This window comes from Sceloporus undulatus, chromosome 5, assembly GCF_019175285.1.
Source record: "Sceloporus undulatus isolate JIND9_A2432 ecotype Alabama chromosome 5, SceUnd_v1.1, whole genome shotgun sequence".
Lineage (NCBI taxonomy): Eukaryota > Metazoa > Chordata > Lepidosauria > Squamata > Phrynosomatidae > Sceloporus > Sceloporus undulatus.
The window spans coordinates 146,127,301-146,151,773 of NC_056526.1; the positions used below are offsets into that span (position 1 = coordinate 146,127,301).

At 40.2% G+C, this 24,473-nt stretch overlaps 1 protein-coding gene across 1 annotated transcript in view; it reads left to right on the forward strand.

Moving 5' to 3' along the window:
• The first annotated feature begins 14,027 nt into the window (after positions 1 to 14,027).
• Positions 14,028 to 24,473, forward strand: part of IQCM (IQ motif containing M) — a 126,633-nt gene continuing 116,187 nt past the window's right edge. The window contains exons 1-2 of the mRNA XM_042469674.1: positions 14,028 to 14,075; positions 16,227 to 16,284. The gene's annotated coding sequence lies outside the window, so the exon portion shown is untranslated. The remainder of the gene's footprint in view (positions 14,076 to 16,226; positions 16,285 to 24,473) is intronic.

Genomic DNA, 24,473 nt, shown 5'->3' on the forward strand with positions numbered 1-24,473 from the left:
TAAGTTTCAAATCTTATCAGGGCTTTATGTTGTGTCAGAAAGGAAGAGTAGGGCCCAGTGCCATTATGAAAAGTATTAGAAAGGCCTAGCTTTCAAGCGAATGAGCTTTCAAGGATGCTGACTCCTACTTACATTTTCCAAAGTGAGGCTTCAAATCTCCAAACGAATTTCTGGAAAAAAGCTGTGCACATCTCCATCTGCTCATAACAGGTGCTGCTAGGATGCAGAAACAAAAATATTATCTTTTTTGGTGTTATTTTATTCCTTTTGCAGATTTATTAATCTGTCTGAAATCTGGCAGATCTTTTAATCTCTGTGTACCTACCTCATTGCCTATCTGTAATATCGAAAGAAAGAGTTTCTTCCTTTCTCCCTTCCAAAATAACCTGTTTATACTATTAGTCAAAAACATTCTTAGAAGAAGGCTGTAACTTACTGTATACAGATGAAGATCTGGAGCTGTGTCCAAGCAAAGACTATTCATTTAATTTCTGGGTTTGCCTCCCCCATGCTTCATCTTGCTCTAATAAGGTGATTGGATGGAATGGGGGAAAGTATGAATGCCACAATGCTCTTTCTCCATTTTTATTTTTCCCTGTTTTTTTAATGGCTAAAAATGAACCTCCTCCTCACATGCCCTAGGAATATGTGAGCAACTTTGCATTGTGTTTTGGGTGCCTAAGGTGTTGCAGTTTATTTAACAAGGAAGTAATATAGATGTAAAACATCTTTAGAATGGGGCTAAGATGTGATTAAATTGCTACATAAGTATTTTTCCAAAAACACAAATCAGAATAAAGTTTTATTAATGCCAGGTGAGAGGGGGCTGCAGAAGGAGAAGGCATCAAAGTTCAGTGGGGAATTAATGTATCCTCCTGCCAGTTGCCCACTCCTGAAATAAGATCTCTTTCATTCTGCACAATTATAGCACTTTGATCCCACTGTAAATGCCACGACAACATGCTTTGGAATCTGGGAATTTACAATTTAGGGAGGGATATTTAAAATTCAGCCAGTCAGTGCAAGTGTTTCACTAGAATACAGATCCCAGGATTCCATAGGATATTGCCCTGTCAGTTAAAATGCAATCAAAGTGATGTAGTTGTGTAGTGTAAAAGAGACCACAGAATAAGAGTTTTTAGCATGGAATAATATTGTTATTTGAAGAGATTTTATAATATCTCTAAAACTAACTCAAAGAAATTAAGAAGTTGTCAGCATGAGCTTTCGTAAATTCCAGTCTACTTCTTCAGATACTTTTGGTGGAATGGAAGCCAGGGACAGATAGGAGTTGTTGTTATTGTATGCCTTCAAATCATTTCTGACTTTTGGTGACCCTAAGGCAACATTATGGGAGTTTCTTGGCATGTTTTGTTCAGAGGTGCTTTGCCATTGCCATCCCCTGAGGCTGAGAGCATGTGACTTGCCCAAGGTCACCCAGTGGATTTCATAGCCAAGCTGGGAATTAAAGCCTTCTCTCCAGAGTCATAGTCCAACATGTTGGACTCCACAGCATGGTACAATGCTTAATGTTAATTCATACTACATCAAGAATACTGAAATACTGTGTCCAGTTCTTGGCATGACAATTCAAGAAAGATATTGAAGGCAGGATATAAATAAAGTGATTGATTGATTGGCTGATTAGGTACCAATGAGAAATAATATACCTTTTCTCTAAAAATTCAGATAGTTCTGATTTTGACAAAATCCTTGAGGATTGTTAAAATGACTACTCTGCTCTTAAAACTCTTTTAAAAAAAATACAACATGATAACCTAGTTTTTTGGTTTTTTTTTTTTAACAGCAAAGGAAAGCTTTTCTTTCATCTTGGCTGTATACTCTATTAAGGTAGCAAGACATCAGTGAATGCACACCAACCAGAGAGTATTTGGAATATTAAAGTAACTTCAATCCACAAATGTATTGCCCATCTTCAAGAAAGGCTTTTGTTCTTTTTTTCTAAAAGTTATTGGCTTGCTTACTTTGTTGAATTCCTTAAAGGAATGCCAGTTTGATGACACGAGTAATGATTAAAAAACAGAACTAAAAATGTATAAACCTTTTTAAAGATAACACCCAATGATAGTTCAGTTCAAAATTGTAAGGCAAGCTGTTACTGAATTATTGTCAAGGTCAGAAAAAGCACATTTATTTTTCTTGTAGCTGTATCATTATCGCTGGCCTCTGATGATAGATCCACTTGAAGTAAAAATACAGCTTACCTTGGTGAATTTGATTTATTAACATTGCAACTGACAAGGTTGCCCGTTTGTTAGTGCTTATTTTAGATCTGAATAGCTTTCAGCACATAAATTTGAGGCATTGCTGCAAGTTACTTACCATGTTTCATATATCATATGGAAAGGCAAATCTGGAGGATAATGCACTTGATATTTCTATTTGGGATACTGTTCTTTTCACAACATTCTTGGAAGAGGCCTCAGTTTGTAACTCAGGGTGACATATGGCTGGAGTGGGGAATATGTGGCTCCCAAGGTGTTGTGGAACTATCACCAGTGCCATGTTTTCTACGGTTCAGCTGCAGAAAATGAACCAGGCCCCTCCATGGTAAGGGGCCCTGACTGTCATCATTCAGTTTAAAATGTATCCACAAGCCATGATGGTCACTGTGGATTTTGTCTAAAAAGCATTGAACAGCATAGAAACAATGCTAGAAAAGAAACATCCAGCTACCTCTCTGTTCATTAGCTATCCTAAATCAGGGAATGTCATTTTGCTAAGCTTCCATTGGTTACCTGAACTGTCAATCTGAACTTAGCAGACTTGGATGTAGGCTTAGGTCAAGGTGGCAGAGAGGATGTGAGTTGAAAGACTGGGTAGGAATAGTAAGCTTGGGCTGGTGGGAGTGTATGTGCTGAGTACCTAGGTTTTTATAAATGTCAGAAGAGAGTGAATGTTCTCTGAGATTCCACAGAGATGTGAAGTAAATGTTCAATTTATCTTAGTGGGGTTTACTTTTGAGAAACCTTTGAGAAACTTGAGATTTTTTCCCTCCCAGCCCCTTTCCTTTTTCAGTCCCCCTGGAACTTAAACATATTAACATACCAGCTGATACAGCATATCTGGATATTGTGTGTCTACTTAGAAGTAATTTGATCCTAGAAGAGTAGCTTTAGACTCTGAAGCCCTGTGCAGACTGGGGGCAAAGTGGGGTGTCATGTCCACATGATGCGTGCCCTGACTCTGCCCCAGGGTGCCATGATGCTGCGCGCCACTCCACACAGTGCTCCTCTGGTGCTGCGTCCACACAATGCGGCACCAAAGGAGCGCCTTCAAGCCGTGGTGCCATGGCTATTGCACCCTTTCCAGGATGCAAAAAGAAACCACTTTTTGCAGCTACTTTTTGTGTCCTGGAAAGGCTGCACGCTACAGCCCCAATCTAGTACACCTGAAGGCAGCTTCAGGCCACCCCTTAGGGGCGGTCTGCTCAGCCCCCTAGTCTGCTTTTGATGTTCCCTATAGTGAAGTGACCTATCATAGGCCCGTTCCGCACGGGTGGAAAGTACGTGCACGGCACGTACTAGGGTTAGAAAGGGGTGTACTTTCTGGACGCCCCTAACCCTAGTACGCGCCAAGCACATACAAAATGGCAGTGGCCATTCTACATGGGCACCACCATTTTGATGTCACGGACGCCTAGCGTCCGCACGTCAAACAGTGGAAATGATGCCGCGAGTGCACCATTGGTGCTTTGCGGCACCATTTCCGCGCTGCAAAAAGAAGCCGCTTTTTGCGGCTTCTTTTTGCTGCGCAAAGGAGCCGCACAGTTTGTTTGCTGCAGCTCCTTCGCGCAGCAATCACAGGCACTGGCAAAGCGCCCTTTTTGGGCGCTCTGTAAACCGCCATAGTTACTACTCCAAGGTAGACTATTCTGCTTTTTCCTAGTTTTGTGGTACGAAAAAGATATAGTAATATGCCTATATTACCTAGGTAACAAGGTAGGCACGAAATCAAGTATTAACAGACAATGAAACTTATTTCTGAGTTAATATTATCAGAAATGTATCAGGGACAGGGAAACTGAAGCAAATGGACATCATGTAGCCCCCAATACAATTTTTGCAGTCCCTCAATATGTAACAGAAAATCTGTGTCCAATTTTTGAGCCCCAAACTGACTTAAATGCCCTCAGATCTGTGACTCTGTCCCTGTCTGTACAGAATAAATACAATGGCCTCTCCTGTCCTCATGGCAGGAAGTCCAGATGTTGCAGGACCCAGTCCCTGAATTTAGCACTAACAGCTGGACAATGTCCAGATCATTCAGCATCAAACCCAGGGTATATTTTCTTTAAACGGAGTAAAAATGCCACTAGCTGATCCAGATCTTTCCAGATCTGAAGCCCTCTGGTTTGATGCCAGGTGGCTGTTTAAAATGCACAGCACTTTGCCACCTGGAGGTCACTTCACTCTGAGGTTAGAATGAGGCACCCACCCATGTGATCGACACTGGGATCTTGTTCTGACCTTAGAGTGAAGTGAGCTGTGGTGGTAGTGGTAGCCATACCAGGTGGCACAGCAGGATGTGCATGCAAACAGTCACCTTGCATTCTGGCAGCTCTGGGGCCAGAATACTTCAGGTTGACCTCAGAGTATTCTGGCCAGTGCAGACAGGACCTTTGTGTGTCTGTGTCTGTTACAGAGCTGAAAATTGCGCCTGCTCCCCATGCAGTTTCCAACTTCTGATATACAGTACATTCTTGGTTTCTCCTAACTTTGAGGTATTCATTCCCTGTTTAACAATATAATCAACTACTTATAACAAACTCAGCAGACAAAATGGCTTAAAAAGCATACTCTGTGAATATGTTTATTTTATTTATCTTTGGTATGTTTTTGTGAGCCCGTGGCATTGTTTCATTTGGGTCACAGAATTTGTGACTCAAAAGCCAAACTGTATGGCAAGGAGTTTTTATTTGCTGAGTTTATGCCATATAACACAATACTTTGGAGATTAGTGCATTGGCTTTAAAGTGCCTTATGCCCAACAGGATAAAGGCACATTTAATTTTCATAATGGGTACTATCCCATTCAGCGATGCTGGGGTGAATGCAACCCATATACAGCCCAGTTGGCAGCCATGTTTATCCTGTGCCTTTTCAAAAAATGGGATTTTCCATTGAGGATAATGTGCTTATCTCTTAAATCACAATATCTTACCCATATTTACTGAAAAGTAAGGCCAGGTATTACCAATGGTTCTTACCCCACATATGTGTACTTAGAATTATAACCTCAATAAGATATGCTTGGTATCCAGCACTACCTCCATTTTTCATGCATCTGAATGGACTTTACCTCATGAAAGATCAGAATAAATGTATTAATTTACTTCATGAAACACCAGAATAAATATATTAATCTAACATACCATGAAAACTTTGTTGTCTTTGCTGTTGCAGAGTAACATTGTGCTTTGCAAAGCAGCTCTTCTAGAATTGCCTCATGCCTCTAGTAATCTTACTTTGGATTTGACTATTATGATCCCTCACCATGGCTAGGGCTGATCCCTTCTGGAAATAAAAAGGACAGCCTGTATTAGCTTACACTTTGTAAACTGCTTAGGGAGTGCTTAAGTGCACTGATAAGCACTATAGAAATGTACTGTACTTGCTATTGATACTTGCTATTGCTATTCCAGTTGCATGCAACTTTATTCCATTTATGATTCATCTTGGGTACTAATAATGATAAGGAAAAAATCACTTTCAACCCAAGTAGTCAGGATGATTTTCTTATTATTCAATCTATTGACACAAAATGGGATCAGATTTTCCATTAGTCAAAAGGTAACTGTAAAACCATCCTTTCCTTCCTTCCCCATTTGTACAGTGCAGATTTCCCCCACTGAATTTGGGAAGGCTCTCCTATTCCACTACAAGATATGATTAAAATTGTTCCATTGGGCATCCCCACTGTACAAGATTTTTGGTGGACATATGGGGCTGCAGTAGGCAATGAGGGAAAAAATGAATGCAGTCATAAATGTGGTAATAAAATGTTAACTCTGAATACTCCTTAAGATTGCATGTTGTTAACTACTGTATTTGGATTAGTGAACTCTCAAAAAGAGACCATTCATTAATATATTATGAACCTAAATCAAATCATAGCTGCTGTCTTCATCGTTCTGTTTAATTGTCCTTGTAGAGAGTTTTATTAAAAAATGTGTTTGCTTTATTTTTGATGATAAGACAGTCATTCTATAATGACTATATCTTAAGACAGAACATTCCCAGTGTGCCTTATATTTAATTCAAGTTTTGTAGAATTATGGTGCAGCATAAATCATTTTGAATATCAAAAGTAGGTTAAGATATACAAAGCTGCTGTTTTAAACATGATGTTTATCCTCTGGTGAATTACAATTACCTCTTGTAATTTTAATATTGTATTTTTGTTTGCGCTAATCTTTTAACTGAAGGATAAATATAGACTTTCTCTTATACAGTTAGTAGAACCAAATAATTATGAAGAGCACTGACATGTTGAATCATACATTGAAATTAGTTAGGAATATTTGATTACCAAACTAATTCAGTTATTTCTAGAGACTTATGGAAAATGATATTCACCTCTTGGGGAAAATTGTTGGCAGGAGAAGACAGTTTTTCTTGGCATTTACTGTCCATCACTCTAGTGTTTGGCTGGTTAGTCCTTGCCTTCTTGATGGATGTTGGAAATACACTTGTTAACAAAGTATTCAGCAGTTTATAGTGCTATAGTCTTGTCTGATGTTCCAAAGGGCGTCCAAAACATTTGTGTAATGAATGTTTAGATAAATCGGAGAGCTAATCAGATTAAGCCACTAAAGGCTGGGAGAACATGAGTATGGCACATTTAACACCAATAAGCAATGTTTCAGATATTGGCAATTCTGCTATAGAGTTGAGATGAGCATAATACGTGCCAAAAATCTGATTTTTCATCAAAGAAGCTGTAGTTCAATGTTGTGTGGAAATGCATGAGATGGTGAGTATGGAGCTATTCCTCTTATTAATTATTTAGCTAAGTTTATTGAGATTAAGACAATCAGTTAATACTAGTTAGGATGGGCATACATCACCTCCAGATCCACGGTGCTTTACCTCTGTATAACAGTTGTGGGGAAAGGAAAGATGGGGGGGGGTGCAGTTACTCTCATCACCTGCTGATGCTGGTTGGCCACTGTGAAAAGAGTATGCTGGACTAGATAGATCTTTGGTCTGATCCAGCACGCCTCTTTGTATGGCCTTGTGTTTCTATTCACATGTGAAGGCATGCAGGTGTAATGGTTTGAGGCTTGGACTATATGACTCTGTAGACAATGTTTTGAACCACTGCTCAGTCATGGAAACCCTCTGGATGACCTTGGGCAAATCACACACTCTCAGCTTCAGAGGAAGGTAAAAGCAAACTCATTCTGAAAAGATCTTGTCATGAAATACTGTAATAGGGTCACCTTAAAATCACCATAATTTGAAAATGACTCGAAGGGACACAACAACAATTTTTCATTTAGATAGATAGACTTAAACCAAGGAGATGGAGCTGTTATCCCAGAAGGCTGGTCCTAGACATTCTGGAGACAAAGAAAAAACAAGTGCATGTTTGCTTGTGTGGAAAACAGCAAGGTTTACTGTCACTAAAATACTCTAACATCTGGACCAAAACTTTAAATATCAGTTCATGAGAATTCCAAGGTGCCTCACCATCACATCTCATGAACATTTGGTCCAAAAGGATAATGTGTTTATCATTGTTGTTGCTGGTTTCTCTTCAGATTGTATAAATCTTTCGCGTTTTACTAAAGAGTGCTAGAATATGTCTGTCACAAAATTTGATTTTTCTAACTTTGTCTGTCTTGCATTTTGCTTGCTTTGTGTTATTTCTGGTCATGTACTGAGGGCCCAAAGAGACAGGCCAAAATAAAGCTGCTTCAGGTGACTTTAGAGCAGGGGTTCCCAACCGGGGGGTCACCAGATTGGGATTCTCCCCTGCCTCCCCCTCCTCCCCTTTTCCTTCTGGGTGCCAGGACTGCCTACTCCTCCTCCCTTCTTCTGTGTGGGTGCCAGCACTAGCACAGGAACCGCACAGGAAAGAGTGGATGGGGACAGAGTTGCCTCCTCCGCTTCCCTTCTTCCTTGTGGGTGCCGGCGCTAGTGCCGGAACCGTGCAGGGAAGAGGTGACAGGGACGGGGCTGCCTCCTCCTCCTCCCTTCTTCTCTGTGGGTGCTGGCACTAGTGCCAGTACCACACGGGGAAGAGGGGACAGGGAAGGGGACAGGGCTGCCTCCTCCTCTTCCCTTCTTCCCTGCGGGTGCTGGTGCTAGCGCCAGAACTGCGTGAGGAACAGGGGACAGGGAAGGGGCTGCCTCCTCTTCTTCTCTTTTTCCCTGTGGGTGCCGGCATCATCAGACCAGAGCAGTCCTAGCTGGCATGGAGGAGGGATGTGGAAGCAGAGGGGCTTCCTGCAGCCTTTGCGGCCGGAAGTCCCTTCCCTTCTTCCGGCCGGCAACCTCCCTAATTGGTTGGGAGGCTGGGAAGAGGCGGGACTTCAGACCACAAAGGCTGCTGGGGCTTGTAGCCAGCCAGAAGTCCCGCCCCTTCCTGGCTTCCCAACCAGTCAGAGCTGCACCAAATCCGCGTTCCAGTCCTTAGGACAGCATACCACCAAGGTGACCCGAAGCAGCCTTATTTTGGCCTGTCTGTTCGGGGCCTATCTGCAATTGTGATTGCAGAAGCATCTGTGCAGATACAGCTCAATGAAAATCTTTTTGTGTATGTGTGTATGTGGGAGGAACCGGTTAATTGCAGGGAATACACCTTCCCTATCATGTCTCTTTTGACTCTCAGAGTGCCCTCTAGAATATTCTCAGTACTTCCCGTGGATCTGCATTGCAAAGAAATAATTGCTAACAGCCTTCAAATTATTTGGCTGCAACTATAGAACTTTTTTTTCCTTTCTAATCTCTAAGTTTTCTGGGAGATCCAGAATTCAGTGAAATCATATTTTTCTAAGTTTATGACTATTTTGCAGATGCATAGGACTTGATCAAATTAGACTAAATGTCCTCCACCTTGTTAGCACAAACTGAGTAATTTTTAAAAAGTTGATTTCCCCCACCCTCCAACCTTTTGGTTAGGGATCCTGGCATGGAAGAGAGGAGAAACACTTTAATCATTTACCTGCTATTGCAATTACAGTCCATATTAGACTGGAGAAAAGGTTTCAACTGGTATGAAAGGCTATTTCTCTTCTAATAAAAATGGTTGCATTAACCCTCCCCTAGGATTGGACTAGAATCCCAATGGCTCCTTCCAAAGTCTGCTATTTACTTTTAAAAAGCAACAACTAAACATGTAATTACTAATTGTTTGAATGCCTTTGTTCTTGTTCAACTCATAAAGGTGCAATGGCCAGCATATAACTAAACCAAATTTTACTTTAAAAAAACCCCACACAACCAAAAACACAACCCCAAAAGAAAAGAGTGCATTTTCAATCAGAACCACAATTTAAAAATCTAACAGACTACCGCTGGATATATTTTATTATCAAAAACGATGTAAATAGTGGCAGAGCAATGGAGCTTTCTTCCTCTCTCTTCTGCCCTGCAGTCCCTAGTGCTGCTCAGAAACTGGCTCTGAAGGATTTTGTGGGAGCACTGGGGTCTGCACTAAGGAAAAGAGATTGTCACCCCAATCCCCATTTTGCTAACAGAATCAGTTTTTTTCAGTGGATGTATCATTGGATGCTGGCCAGGGCATTTTCAAATGCAGAGCACATTTCTTCAGTGTCAGATGTAATATTTTAAGTCCTAATTTTTAAAATAATTGTTTGCTGTTATGTGATTATAATTTATTATGCCTGCAACAACCTGAGGACACTCTGGAAACTGGGATGATTCATTTTAAGTGTTTTATCCTAGTGAGCAAAATTTTAATCAGTCGTTTTTTTCTAATCCCAGCTCTGTTACTGGCACACACTGTAAACTTGGCAAGGTCACTCCATCTGCTCCAATTGTACCCATACCATCATTAAAGAAGGATATCATGCCTGGTTTATATTTTTGCTTATTTGCTTTCTGGAGATCCTACAGAAGTAAGAGGAAGCTATAAAGTACTGAAATCAATTCTCCTTTAGGATTCTGCAGAGCAGTATCCAATGTACAGTATTTTATGATAATGAATTATGGCCAGCAAAGGAATGAGTTCTAAAATGAACAGTATAATTTATGATGCTCTTGACTACCTTTGTTGGGGTCACTTGAAAAAAGTGAATCATACCATTTAGCTTTCCCTTGAAACTTCAAATCTGAGTGGGAAGTAATAGTGTCTTTACATATGGTATTGATTCACTGACTTCTTACAATATAATCTGTCCCACTGGTATCAAATTTAATCATGATCAAGCTCAACTCATAGGTTTTGCATTAAGTGAATCTCTATCAAAAATACAGCAACATGATTCCTGGTTTCAGTTAAAAGAATATCAACCTTGTAAGGCAAAGGACAATTTCTCATTGAGATCTTGGGAGTTGCTGCCCGTCAGAGAACATTGGACTGAGTCTAATGGAAATGCAAATTACATGCTCAAGGATTCTCTTATGATTTGTCAATCATTCTTCTAGTATTTTATTCAGGTAGCTTTGCTGTGTTCTAATATTCTCCTCAAATAAAGTCTTTTGTGTACTCTCAAACATGGGTGCACAAAGTGTTGCCCACAGGCCACATACACTCCTAAGGTCATTACTTTTGCCTCCAGGACCCCCTGGGCTGGCTTTTGTTTTTTGGCTACAAAATGACCCATAATACCCTCTAGAGAGTATTGCCACCTTGCTTGGGGACCCCACCAGGAATCAAAGAATCTTTTGTAAAATCTTTCAATCTTTGTTGTTGTCCTCAAATGACCTCTAGCAGGTCTAGGGGCATTTCCACAACATTTTGGCCCCACCTTGGAACATTTTAGGCCCAGGAGAGGTCTTATTTGAAACAGAAAATGAACAGAAAGTTGTTAAATGAATGCCCCTCTGGGCCTAAAATTGGCAAGAAGACCCAAAAAGATGATGTAAGTCTCTCCCCTTTCCCCTAGAGGACATTTGGGGGCAAAACATTGGTTGTTGTTGTTTTGTGGAGGAAGATGTAGCAGAGGATGTGGCTGAGGGCAGGGGATAAAGAGGGTCTCTATCTTTCCACAGGTGCCCACACCTGCCTAAAACAAATCTTGTTACTTCAACCAGAATGGCCTGTGATTAGAGCTGATGAGACTGTAGTCCAAAACTTATGAAGGGTGCCTAAAACAACTCTTGTTACTTCAACCAGTCCCCACCTAAAAGAGATCTTATTTAAATGGGATTGTGTATCCTCCTACTGAGACTCACCCCATCTCTTCAGCATTTTAAAGGGATACAGGCGAATACCACAGTCCATTTCTGCCCAAAGGCAGATGTTTGAGGAGCAATGGTGTCACCTCTCCTTAGGGTTTCACCTGGTGAGGTCCACATACCCTACACCCCTCTAGTGATGCCATGGCTACTGGGCATCATTCAATGGAGAAGTTTGCAATGGGATCACAGTGATTGTATCACATGCCTGTCCGCTGTGATGACTCCAACATTCTGCTCCTCTCTGCTTTCCCACTCCCCAAAAGATAAGTAGTAGAAACTTAGCTTTTGCCAAGTAGGGAGAGGCATGGGAAATTTCTGAATTCCACCAAATGGAGTGTGGGTCAAACAAAAGACATAATTAGAATTAAAGAAATTGGGATGGAGGAATTTATTTACAATGCATCTACTGAGAAGAACCCACAGGTTTTTTCATGAAAAAAATCAACCCTGGTTACCCAAACCTCTCTTAATTCCAGCAGTATAACAAGGGATCAAGGGAAGAATCATTTTGCTGCTTCTGTTGTTAAATATTTGTGTCAGAAATCCCTAGTGCCAATTCCCTAGAGATCTACCAGCAAAACCAAGCTATCTTCTGTCTGTCCCTGTTGTAGTGTACTGAAGTAAAGTATATGAATCATATGCTTAGATTCTACCCCTCAGAAACAGCCTATCTTCATATAATAGAACAATGGATCCAATTAGCATAACATGACCTCTCATTTAGCTCCAATTTTCCAAAGTTAAAGCAATTTAGAAAGCAGTCAAGAGTGAATGTAACTGTATTTTTTAATGACCAGCTCATGGCAAGAAATCCTTTTTTTGAATATCTCTGTTCTTCTGTCCCTGATTCTATGATCCCACATTCCGTCAGTATTGAAGGAAGGTTCTCATTTTACTGCTGATGATGTCACAGAGCAAAACCGGTTCTCATTATTTACTTTTCTCTCAAACACTAAAATGGGCTGGTGGAGTATCCAAATGTGAGTGTTGTATTTTTGGTATTTCATAAAATATTAATGGTATTAGGTCTGTATTATGTGGTCTTTTACTTATAAAAAATATCTGGAATTTCAGCCTGGTGAGTGTTAAGGAAGGTCTCGTGCTAAAGTTTCTAATAAAAGCCATGTATATTGGCAGGTACAGTGGTTGACAATCATACCCACTCCAATTTGGTACCAAACACCACAGACAGAACCTTTGTATCACCTTTGATGCAAAGCTTTTGCTCTATCCATTCACTGAGCTATGTGTCATGTATACATGGTTACACAAAAGAAAATCCAGTGGGGCTTAATCCCTGTTCAAAGATGCCTGATTATCCAAGGTTCTTTGATGGACTGGAGATCAAACAAGTGTAGAACAACATTTACATTTTTTTCTGAACATATAGACTTTGGGAATGAGAGCAGGAGACATGATTCAGCTGTGTGTTCAGTATAAGCATAGGGAGAATGTGCTGACGGGGCTTGAGTACTAAGCAATCAAATGATGGGAATCAAGTAATTGTTGTCATATACATCTGAACATGCTTGAATCGGAAGGTACTTGGAGCTGTTATTGAATGCTAACAGTTGTAATCAGAAACAGAGGTAAATCAAGAAACTTTTCAACCTTTAAATACAAGTAATCACTCAGCATCTTAATAATAAAGAATCCTTTTTGTTTTGATCATTTCTTCTCCTAAATTTGAAATCTTTACATATAGGACTCTTTATACTATGTTTAAAAAATAAACATGTTACACAATGTCAGTTTTAAAATTACTGGGGCCTATATAAACTGAGACAGGGTGATATATTGCTATGACAGCCAGTATGGTGCAGTGGTTTGGGTGTTGGACTAGGACCCAGAGATCAGGTTTGAATACCCACTTGGTCATGGAAACCCATTGGGTGATCATGGGAAAGTCACATTCTAGTTGGAAACAACTTGAAGGAGCACAACAACAACAGACTCTATTTTAACCAGCAAGCAGTAGTACACTTAGGTTAATTTTACAGTAGAATTTTATGGGAGTCCACTATTTAGACAATAATATGCACTGCTTTAGCTTGAATCTACACTTTGGTATTATTGGAAAGGCCATATAGCCCTATATAAGCCTATCTGAATTTTGAAGTCCCCAGGGGAAAGATTTCTCTCCACCACTATCATTGGGCATATTTGGTGAAGACATGAGAGAGAGCCTTCTTGGTGGCTGCTCCAAGGCTGAGGAATTCCACCCTGGAAGGCTAGGTTAGCTCCATCTCAGGTCTTCTGCCAGCAAAGACTTTTTCATTTATTGACTTCTGTAGGACTTAGACAATAGTCTAAGTAGTTGCTGAGAAGAGTTCTTTAATGAAAGGTTCTGTACTTTTATTGTCATTTGTTATGTTTTAAATGATATTAAATTAGTGTTGCATGTTATAGACTAGTTTTATTTTTTAAAAATTTTGCTTATTTTATTTAAGGGAACATTAAGGATAGATCTAGCAATACAGTTTCCCAGAATGGTATTTCCATCTTTAACATGTGTAAAAAGATAAACTTCATTTCCTCTTTGTTACTTCTGAGTGCTCTATGTATGGTTCTTATATATGTGCTATCTCCTCTTATCACATGCCATTTGTACTTTTGCAGTAGATGTGTCATTTACTTCTAATAGCAGAGTCCCAGTTCGGATTGAAGTTTCTGAGAGCCATGGTAATTCAGTTCAAATATTAGGAACAGCAATAGGCTGTGATACCATTCAAGAAGACTTGATTGCTCTGAGGTTTGGTATGTTTGAAGGAAGCAAAGTCTTCTTCCATGATGATCATTGCTATGCTCTATGGAAATGTTGTAGAAAAAGTTATTCTCTAATCTTTTCTGAATATATATATATATATATATATATGTAAATCATTCTTCCATCTCCCAGACTACAGAGTGCTGCTATCATTTCCCTGAGTGGTCCTATCTTAAACCATATTTATCAGTGACAATCAGTCTCTTAAACCGCACATATACATAGTGACAGGACTTAGTTATATCACTTGAACAGAGTGGCTCCTTTTGATTTGCTATAGAATCATGTTGCAGACTAAGAAAACTCTTAATGGGTTTGCTAATTTATATAGTGGGGAAATTGGTGCAGTGTTCTCCAGTTTATATAGGGGAGGAAACTGGAGCAGTGTTTCCTTGAAAGAGAACCTTCCACAATCTCTGTTGTCAATTGTGATGCTGATTCTTTGCTTGAGGTAAAGTGTTCTCCAGCTAATGAGGTATGAAGCAGTTTCTTGTAGCAAAATAGGAGACTTTGGGATGGCATTAAAGTTGACCTGATGCTTTATTCCTTCCATATTAGAAATGTGGGGGAAATAGGGAGAAATGCATAGAAAAGCTATGTTTTTTACTACAGCTTATAGAATCTTCCACAATGGATATAAGAATAGATAGGGCTCTCTTCCGCTCTCTCTTCCTCCTCTTTACACATGGCACAAACATGGAGATACACAAAGATGCAGAAATACACACACATACACCCAAACACACATACATTGTGACTAGGGGTGTTTTCACACTGCATAATTAAAGCAGTATGACTCCACCTTAACTGCCATGGTTCCATTATGCAGAATCCTGAGATTTGCATTTTAGGGCGGAATCTTTAGAATTGTTAAACTACAAATTGTACGATCTCCCAGAATGGTGCCATGGAGGTTAGTGGAATCATAGTGCTATAACTATGTAGCGTGAAAGGGCTGCATGTTAACTGGGGGACTTGTGGAGTTGTAATCAAGGAAGGAATTTCCAGCCTGTGAGGAAAGGGTCAAATATAAGTTTAACCAGAGAGCTAGCATTTTGTAATGGTTTGAGTGTTGGACCGAGAAGTTTATTGCATGGTCTAAAATGGGTGTGCGCAGGTGCACTCACACAATGGGATGGGGCTAGGGACTGCTTTAGAACAGTTCTCAGAAATCGTGCCCTCTGGAATGGATGGAGGACGCAATTGGAATGCTCAGGGGCAGTGGCGGCATTCCCTTGTGCAGTAAAATGCGGTCCCTAGCCCCATCCCATTCCATGCGTGCCCCCGTTTTAGGATGCAACCGGCCTGTTTCAGCGCCCATGCGATAAACTTCTGAGATTCTGGAGACCAGGGTTTGATTCTTGCTTGGCCATGAAACCTATTGGGGGGCCTTGTGCAATTCACATGTTTTTCTCAATCTCAGGGGAAGGCAATGGCAAACCTCCTTTGAACAAATCTCGCCAAAAATAAAAACCCATGATAGGGTCGCCATAAGTCAGAAACAATGTGAAGGCACTACACACACACACACACACACACACACACACACACACACACAATGTCTGAGCTAGATCATTTTTCTTCTTTCTCCATGACGACTCTGAGTGTAGAAGTACAGGGTCATGATCTTTCTCCATGAGTCCTGTTAGGTAACAAACCTTCAAAGGGCAAACTATATTTTTCAAAAGCTTTTTGGAAAAAAAATCCTGCCAGAGTAAATGTATGCTGGCATTAGTATTACATTTCTATAAAAGAGAGGTCATTTGGGATATGAAAACCAACAATACCTATTCACTCTGGCAAGGAACCTGCAAAGGAGCATCCAACAACCTGAATGTGGAAAGATGGTTTTGATTATTGATTTTAAATCATTTAAAAACATGCAAAACAAAAGCATATGTCATCAGTTGGTAATAACAGGCTTTGTTGCCTAGAAAACAAAGGCAACTTTTCCTTTGTGATCCTTGACAATGCAAATTCAAAAGAAATGTGCCATTAAATCTGAAAGACCTGTTTTCAGTCTAGTATAAAATGAACTTATTTTAATATATGTCCTTCATTTTCAGAACAAGATATAGTTATCACCATGTTGTAATGTGCAGTACTCCAGGTGATCTTGGACAGGTAATTATTTTAGGATTTATTTTAGATAAAGTGTAATTGCAGAGTTGAATAATAACTTTAAACCTTGTTGTTACTTCAAAAGTTATCAGAACAAGAATTGTGAAGCAAGCAAGTTGTGAAGCATATGTTTGTGGGTTTTATTTTTCCCCTGAAATCAAATGGGAACAGAATTAAACTGGACTTGTAACAAACAACAGTGGCTCTGTTGTAGCCAGCTCTTGCTTCAAGAAACCAGATAAGCTCTGCCAAGATGCTAAAGATTTATGCCAGGCATTTTAGTCTTTGAATTTTCAAATAAGGCAATGCAAAATTGAGTAAAGGCAGACTACAAAAGAGTGTTGTAGATTTGAAAATCTAGTAAGATGGTACACATAGATCATTCTTATTTGGACAAGAATTTATCCTTTATCAGTCCTTTTGTCAGACTATCAAAATAACATACTGAGTCTTTACTAACTAATGATCAAAAGCTACAGTAAAATTTGAGGGGTGGGGGAAGGGAAAAGCCTAATCGGCATTGATAGAGCTCAACACCAACTCTCTAAAAGAGGGGTATTACATAAGAATATTCCAAGTGTCCAAGGTAGAATGTTTAATGAATATAAAATTCCTTTGGCAATAAATGGGCCAACCTAATATATAGACTAGGGACTGAAAACCAGATCCAGCTAAATTAGCTGAAATCCATGATTGTAAGAAAGCCTAGATCAGTGTTTAAAACACAACATTATATTATATTCTCTCTCTCTCTCTCTCTCTCACACACACACACACACACACACACCATTATTATATTTCTCTCTCTCTCTCTCTCTCTCTCTCTCTCTCTGTGTTTACATTTACTTGCATGGTAAGTAGAATGGAATCCTATGTAAAATCTCATTCTGCGATCATATGCAGAGGGAAGTGGGGAGGGGAATTATGTGTATTGTGTTGTATTGTATTAGAGTTGTATATATTGTATTGCATTCCATTAGAGTTGCATTTGCTATTATTATCTAATATTTGTGGGAAAAAGTACTGCTTTGTATTGTACTGTATTGTATTGTGACATATGTTACATAACGGTATAATGTGAACCACTTTGATCAGACGGAAAAGCGGTATACAAATATAATAATAATAATAATAATAATAATATATTATTATTATTATATTTAGTGTGCTAATTTTTCTCCAAGAGACAATAATTAGTATACTGATAGAGTTAACAGCTAGCATGATGTAGTAATCTGAATGTTGGATTAAGATTAAGATTCTGGAGATCAGAAAAATTATTTTACAAGTATTATACATAGATAAATAGGCAATAGCACCTGCACACTAATAAAATTACCAGCCCAAATTTCCAGTAAATGCATTCAGTAAGTTCTGACACATTATTCATGTGGCTGGATAGTACTTAAAGCACTGATTGCCCTTGTTAATGCTGGAACAGAAGACTGAGGCTGAGGGATAACAACAGAAGCTCATCAGCATAATAAAGCATAATTTAAATTTTATTTAAAGGTTTTATTTCGAAATATGAGAGTGCAACCAAACATACAGTACCAATTCAATCTGAAATACTATACAAGGCTAACCAAAATAGAGGTTTAGAAAATTAGATGTCAGAGGCTTAGGTTTAGGGTTTAGAGAGTGCGATATACCATTCCTGAAGAGGAATCCATAGAAAGTGGAGTATGGCTCAGAAAGTGTTTGAGGATGATATAGGAGGAGGACATTCTAGATAGCTGGACAGAGCTCTGGTGTTTGCTCACAAATTGTGCATGTGTGGGGTGGATATTTATATCATGTTACATATCCCTGAAGGATGCTCAACATGCCCACACTAAGTTAAAGGTTTTGATTGCTATCTCATGGGACTGACAAAGGGCCACATCCTGTTTGATCTTAACTCCAGATTAATAAACAGTGATTTGAGATGGGACAACCCCAAGTTAGCTGGACAGGAAGGGCAGCTGGGAACATGGCAAGGTGAAGGTAGGAGATAGCATCTTGTCCACCTTATAATGGGACTATCATTGTCTCTAGTGCAAGAGGTATGTGGAAAGCTGGGGAGGGGGAGGATGATGAATCAGCAACACATTCTGCACTTATTATGGATTTAGACCCTCCACATGTTTTGGGCTGACATACCTTTCCCATGGAAAACCTCCTAGTATTCAAAGGTCATTATGACATTTGCAATTGTGACCTTTTAACATGTCTGACTCAAAATATGTTGAGTATTGTAACACATGCATAGACTGGACAAGGAGGTCTAGATACCCAGCTTTCAATGAGCTCCAAAAGATGCAAAATGCCATCTGCATGTGAGCAGAATAAGAATGTTAGTTAGTTATGTTAGAGATTATATTTTCTTTCTCAATTTGGCTGAATGTGATTGACCATTTTGTAACTTTGCAATTACTCCTAAGTAATACCTGAAGGAAGGCACCTTCATGTATATGAGTGTTTTGCTAATGTATAGTTACTTGCTTAGACACAAGCTTTCCTTAAAAGGTCATAAAAATATAATTTCCTTGTTCTCTCCATGTGCCTTTCTATGTGTGGGTTTGTATGGCATCCTTATCTTCCATGGGAGAGGGAAGTCTGGAGGAAGGTTGAACCCTCAGTGACCTCCCACTATGAGCTTGTTCCCACTTAGGATTTGAAACGAATAAAATAAAACGCTTTTAATAATCGAATTAAAAATAACACAGTTGTTATCCGCTTTCAGAATCGCTTTATTCATCGGCCATTGCTTGTTTTAATTCGGATTTTTTACCTGCAAGCGTTCAGTAAGCGTTCTCCCTTGGCATGAATCGGTGTTTAAATAAAGCGATTCTTCTCCTCATCCCTTTTTGGAGTTGTCAATCAATACTACGTCAGAATGACGTACGTTAACCCGCATTATTCAGAATCGATGTATCTGTGACATCGTTTCCATCTCTGTGACCGTTTTTTATTCGATTTATTTTTGGCGGTTTTTTTTTAAATGAACCAATCAAGGCGCTTAAACGATCACACGTCATAAGCGCTGTCGCTATTATATACATTTTCCCTCCGAATTTAGTAGGAAACCAAAGCTCTCTCCAGAGAACTATGGGATAGGTTTTCAGGGCAGCATCCCCGCTTCATGTCTCCTCAGACAGCCAGGGAGAATCCCTTCAGAGAGCCCACAGAGATCAATGAGAAGGAGGTGCTGGCAATGCGAATTTAATAGGAACCAAGCTCCTCTCCAGCAGGAACTATGGGTAGGTTTTCCAGGGCGCTGTCAGCCTATATACATTTTCCCTCCGAATTTAGTAGGAAACCCAAGCTCTTGCCAGAGGAACTATGGGATAGGTTTTCTTCATGTCTCCCACCAAGACAGTCAGGCAGAATCCCTTGACAGAGCCAGAGATGAAGGGGGGAAGCTTGTGGCAAAGCGAATTTATTAGTAGGAAACCGAAGCTCTTGCCAGAGGAACTATGGGATAGGTTTTGTTCATGTCTCACACCAAGACAGCCAGGGGAATCCCTTGACAGAGCCCTCAGATGAATGGGTGAGCTTTCTGGCAAAACAGGGAGGGAGCACTCTCTCCCAAAGATTCTCTTTCTAGGGTAGGGGAAAGGCAGATTCCGTTTGAGAAAGAGAGGAGAAAGGCTCTATCCCCCACCCCCCATTGTTAGGGCGCGCCTCCCTTTGATTAGGAAACTCCCTTTTGATTAGGGAGTTCCTGCATGGCAGAAGGAAGCAGAAAAGAAAGGGGCCGCTACCTCCAAGCTAAAACAGAGGCTGGGTGGATAGACCTTAGAAATCTGGAGTTGGAAGGGACCCCAGGAGAGCCTTCTAGTCCAATCCCTCCCTTCTGCCACGCAGGAACTCTCTGTCAAAGCATCCCCAATGACACATGCCCACCAGCCTCTGCTTGAGCCCTTTGATTAGGGAGTTCCTGCATGGCAGAAGGAAGCAGGAAAGGGGCCGCTACCTCCAAGCTAAAACAGAGGCTGGGTGGATAGACCTTAGAATCTGAGAGTTGGAAGGGACCCCAGGAAGAGCCTTCTAGTCCAATCCCTCCCTTCTGCCACGACAGGAACTCTCTGTCCAAAGCATCCCCAATGACACATGCCCACCCAGCCTCGCTTGAGCCCTTGATTAGGGAGTTCCTGCATGGCAGAAGGAGCAGAGAAAGGGGCCGCACCTCCAAGCTAAAACAGAGGCTGGGTGGATAGACCTTAGAATCTGAGAGTGGGCGAGATCAGATGGCCTCCTCGTGAGGAGCCTTCCCTTCCCTGCCTGGGCGAGATCAGAGCCCAAGCGGGCAGGGAATGCCTCTTAGCCTTCCCTTCTTGCTCTCCTCCGTTAGAAATGGGCTCTCCCAACACAGAGGGAAGGTTGCAATCACCGGGAGAAGCCTTGTAGTCCTTTGCAGATGCAGCGCTTGAGCAGCCGAGATTCAGGCGCTTAAAGCGCTGAAGAAATTAAGCGCCTGTAAACCATTAAAATAAAAAATAAAAATAATCCTATCTCTTATTGAAAGACCACAGCGGACAAAGGGGTGAGGAAGCAAAAATGGCGACAGCCACGACGGATGGGGACAGAAAGGGCAACTCTCCCAAGGACAGCCCCCATCGCAGTCAGCTCCTCCCATCCTTCTCGCCCGATTGAAACGATATCGTTCTCATCTAAATAATCCGGTTCCTAACTCGACAAGGGAAAAACAGTAGGTAGGACCCTAGTGTTTTTTAACACGCGTTAAATGAGGAAACACGGATTTAATTTTTATCACCGCTTCTGGATTCGATTTCTAGTGGGAACCGATTCCGGGTTGCTCTAGAACTGTTCTAGGTTTAAAACCGAATCCTACATGGGCACGTTGCTATTGAAATCGATTCAGAACGCGGGGTATCCCCTAGTGGGAACAAGCTCTATGTCACCAAATTGTGGGTGCCAACATTAATGGATGGTGACAGCTGATAACATTTGGGGGTCCTCTTCTCTTACTCAAAGGCAGAAGACAGGGGAGGAAACTCCTAGAATCAATGTTTAATAATTTAGTATAAACCTTTACAATTTTCAAGTCTTTACAAGATTTAGGAATCATAAAAAATATCATCATACAGCAAAGATGATAAGAACCAGACTGAAAAATTCCTGTATAACCAGTACCCATTTTGGAAACGAGCTAAAAAGCTTTACAGAATTAAAACAAAACAAAGCAACAAAACAAAAAAAAACAAAAACCTCATCCTGGACTTTCCAGCATTCATACTTATAATTACCTTCTTACATCTCCTATATGCCTAAAGATTAACCAACTACTGTTGTGAGAAATCCCAAAACTTGAAAGATCAGATGTCCCTCCCATTTCCAAATCATGCTCAGGAATCATTTTGCTTTTGCTCTATAATTTAGAATACAACTTACAAAGATGTTAATGTAATATTAATCAGAGTATGTGCACAGTATTGTCCTCACTCTATTTGAAGAGAGATTATTTTTCTTTCCTTTTTGGTTTTTAAGATCATGATTTCTCCTAATCTTTCACATCCCTTTCCCAGTATTTTTGTTGAAAGCAAGTTAATGCAGATTCTGACTTCAAAGAAGGTATACTCTTCATATTAATACTAAAATACTTGTATATTTCAGCAAGTTTAAGTGTCATGATTCAGGAAGGGCATATTGTCATGTAGGTTGTAGCCTCCACGAAGGGTACCACCATACCAAGCTTGCGTTCCCATTCAGTGTAGGAAAGAGAGTTTTTTATTTTCAGTCTAGAGAGCCCTCATATGGATAATTGTACAGTGTAGTCATGAAAAGTAGCTTTGGGATAAGCTTCTGGGGTACACAGGTCTGGTAGGTGGTTGCTGTATAAGAAAGGGTGTTTCACATCAGTCACCCCTAGACCTCTCTTGCAGCTTGCCTGACTTTCTGTTTGTAGAAGAGCTTGCCAACCAGCTTCCCCACCCCCTAGCTTTTAAAATCTCTCTTGGCTTGCAGCTGTCTTGGGTATATCTTCACAACCCAGGTAGACAGTCCTGGGTGATAGTCCCACATATACTTGCAACTCAACTCCAAAGACAAAGCCATCCAGGTCCTTATCTTCAAAGCCTCTTAGTGGCTCCTTTCACTGACCTCTTGGCTCCTCCTATGGCAGAGGCTTTAAGGCTAGTAGCAGCTGGCTCACATTTCTTCCTGAGACCAGGGAACTGGTAAAACAGTGTCTCTGGTGAGTCCTACTTACTTTTCCATGCTAATACCAGAGGCTGGCTCAACTCTGAAAAAAAGAGACTAAGAAGTAAATATAATATTAATAAGTTGATGTAGTTGTGGTGTGCCTCCAAGTCATTTCCTACATATAGTGACCCTAAAGGAAACCTATAATGGGATTTTCATGGCAAGAATTGTTCAGAAGAGGTTTGCCATTGTCTTCCCCTGAGTCTGAGAGCATATTATTATTATTATTATTATTATTATTATTATTATTATTATTAGACTTGCTCAAGGTCAGCCAGTGGCTTTCCTGGTTGAGCTGGGAATTGAACTCTGGTCTCCAGAGTTGTAGTCCAACACTCAAACCACTATATCATGCTGGCTCTCTTAGTACCAGTGAAGATATTAGTACCAGTTATGACAGACCCATTGAATCAATATGGACTTGTCAACATTTATGTAAAACCCATTGCCATTTACAAAAAACACACTTTGGCACAAATATAAGAAAACAGCCAACTAGTGTGTTATAACATTTATCTATAGCTGTTAAATGAATTTCCTGTAAACATATCATGTTGCTTTAGAAAGGGGTGTTTTGTGCTTGTTGCAATTGCATAGGCCCTTAACTTTTCATGATAAAACAAATGTGCATGTGTTTTCTTTCCTCATTGCTTATACTAGTACCCAGCTACCTAACTACAATAAGCTTATCAGGTTTCATATAGGGAATCTCAATAACTATTCTATACTCATTAAGTAGGCTGAGGTAGACTGAACATACTGTATAATCTTTTGTTTGACAACAAAAATTGAAACAAAATTGAATAAAAACTTTATATCTGTAGAAGAACGGTGTAAAGGAAAAATGGAATAAAACAAAAGTTTGAAAGTACAAGGGAGGGGGAAGATGAGAAGTAAAGAAGTAAAGTGATCTTTGGATAAAGGGAAGGATAGAAATACTGTAAGAGAGAGAGAGAGGTGTGTGTGTGTGTGAGAGTGTGAGAGAGAGATCATATGTATTACCAAGGTAAATTATATATATTATCAAGAGGAAAATCTCTTTTCTGGTTATCCAAAAATACAGAAAAAGAAATTTTCTGCACCCCATCTGAGCCTATTCTTTTACTTCTGGATTGCCATCACAAGAAAGGCCCTCTCCCATGCCCTTCCACAGCCTATTTGGGTCATGAGGAGGGCCTTTCCATAGTTCCCAATTCTTGGGCAGGCAGATATAGAGTGAGGTGCTCCCTCAGGTATCAATGTCCCAAGCAATTTAGACATTATTGCCATCACCTTGAATTCAGAATATAAACATATTGTCAGCCAGTGCAATTCCTTTTAAACAAGTGTTATATGACTGTTGTTATTTAATTGCCATCATGTTGACTTCAACTTATGGTGGCACTATGAATGAGAGACCTCCATGTCACCCTATCAGCAGCCCTGACCAGGTCCTGCAGTCTCTGGACCATGGCTTTCTTGATTGAGTCTATCCATCTGCAGTGTGGTCTTCCTCTTTTCCTTATGCCTTCCATCTGACCAAGGACTATTGTCTTTTCTAGTGAGTCATGTCTTCTTATGCTATGTCCAAAGTATGGCAGTCTCGGCTTATTCATTTTGGCTTCTAGGGAGAGTCCAGGTTTGATTTGCTCTAGGATCCATTTATTTGTCCTTTTAGCAGTCCATGGTAGAACTCCTCTTTAGCACTACATTTCAGATAAGTTGATTTCCTTTCTATTAGCTTTCTTCACTGTCCAACTTTCACAACCACGCATAGAAATGGGAAATACAATGGCATAGACAATCCTAACTTTAGTATTCAATGATAATCTTTACACTTCAGGATCCTGTCTAGTTCTTTGATCACTGTCCTCCCAAATCCTAGTCTTCTTCTGATTTCTTGACTGTAGTCTCCACTCTGAGTAATGGCTCAGCCAAAGTATGGAAAATCTTGAACTATCAGTGTCTTCATAATCTACTTTAAAGTTACCCTATATACCGTATAT